Consider the following 2,177-nt stretch of genomic DNA (forward strand, 5'->3'; position numbering starts at 1 on the left):
AACAGATACACTTTAACAGTCTCACATCCAACAGATACACTTTAATAGAGGATTTTTGGTAAGAGCTTCCAGTGTTTCTCTAAGTACTACACTGGTTGTTACCTTTGCAAATGCACTGCACACACACATTACCATGCTGCCACCTGAGCTGTGTTATAATGAAGACTGAATAATACCTCCATAGTTTTGGTACCTTTTTCTACAACAGTGATACAAGTAACCAATTTCATAGTGAAATGCATGTCTCATTTGCCAGAAAGATCATACTTTGAATAAAACACAAATAGTTTGAAGGTTTTAAGTTCCTTAATATTTTATGACAGACCAAACATAAGGGCAGAGATCACTATTCTAACAAAATCCAGCATAGCTCATCGTACACATCATTAAACTTAGTCCTTTCACATTTTTGTTTCTTAGCAGCCTTTATAAGTCATGTGGCTGATTCGCTTGTAACAGAATACAAAAACTTGCATTTCATTTTGTACCAGAGAACTATTTACTACTTGTATTTATGTCATTTTAAGCTGCAGCAATTCTACATTACTCCTCTCACTTTAAATGCTTTGAAATGAACCATTTTGTACACTGGGGGTATAATGCAAGAGCAAAACTGCGAATTCATGGCATATATATATTGAATTTCAGTGTTAGCCAAGACGAACAAAGTCCAGTCCTTGTAGTACTAAGATGAAGGATGCAGTAACTGGGGGTAGGTAGGGGAGTACTGGGATTTTGATTTTTAAAAAATTAGTTTTAATTTAAATTTTAAAATTGAAAAGTTTTAAGACCACATCACCACCATCACCAGGGGAATGCCAACCTTCAAAAGATGAGTTCATAGATTGAAGATTCTAGGTAATATTTTGGTAAACACTGATGTAGGCCCATTATCTAAGGAGTCTTTACAGGGTCATCACTAGCTTTGTAGTCCTTTGCGCAAAACTGGATAGATTCTCCTTTCTCAAAAGTACTGTAGATTCTAATCAATTTTACAAAGAAACTTTATTGAGGCCATGAAAGCAGTAGCTTTGGCTAGTCACACATATGTACTCCCATTCTGATCTCACATGTACATCCAGAAACTGGAATAAAATGCACATATTCTTTCCTCATCACCACTCCCCAGAAGTGACCATGCTAGGTTCAGAGTTTGTGTGGGATTAGACAGTCAAAAGAGAAACAACCTCAGAGGATGCCCAACTGGGAGTGTCGTCTGTATGCTCAAAAATCTGTGTAAACAGGATAGCTGAGGATCTGATATAGGTTTATGCAAGAGAGGGCATTCCTCAGTTGCATCATCTTAGCTGTAAAGCCTGAAATCTCTTCCGTGTGATCTCACCTAAACATCTCTATTACCTGGATGAAATATGCATCTTTACCAACAGCAGGCTAAGTCCATGTTCCTAACTTTCACTTGACCCGTGTTTTCTCCTTTGGAAGTACTATACCTGTGACTTTTGGCAAGAGTAAACCAAAGAGATTCACCATGTGCTCAAGGAAGAGAGGGAAGTAGGCAAACAAGAACAGAAGGAAGGAAAAAATATTTCTACAGAGGAAGAGCTTCCCTGAAAGCAAAAACTATATATATATATATATATATATATATATATATATATATATGAAAGCATACATTTATATGTGTGTATGCATACACACACACAAAGTGGTAAATAAGAATTTGTAGGCATTGTCAGGGGCGGGCTCTGAGGGCCCCAGAGCCGCACTGTGGCCTGATCTCTAAGATGGCACCTGGCAGCTTGCCAAACATAGCTGCACTCGTAAACAAGTTTTAGGAAGTAACTCTGGTTGGCTGCTGTATATGAGGTGATCCTGGTATCTGCCTGGAGACTGTTCCTTGATAGGCTGACTTTCCTGGTAGTCTACTCTCTGATAGGCTGATGTTCTCAATAAAAGTCGGAGACTTGTGGAATAAAGCGGCTTTTTGGTTCCTGTGATCAAGAGCGTACGTGTTGTGATTGTCCCCGCGGGCGGTGGGCGATCACAAGTGGTGCCGAGACCCAGGAATGAAAATTTTACAAGGATAAGTAAGAAAACAAGGTAAGATATTCTAAAATTTTAACAAGTTAAACGGGTTATAAAAAGGTCAAAAATAAACAAGTGAAAGGCAGCCTTGGTAGCACGCGAAAGGCGGCTACACCCTGGACTAAGCGAAA

The sequence above is a fragment of the Sciurus carolinensis genome, unplaced genomic scaffold (genome assembly GCF_902686445.1).
Source record: "Sciurus carolinensis unplaced genomic scaffold, mSciCar1.2, whole genome shotgun sequence".
NCBI classification, from domain to species: domain Eukaryota; kingdom Metazoa; phylum Chordata; class Mammalia; order Rodentia; family Sciuridae; genus Sciurus; species Sciurus carolinensis.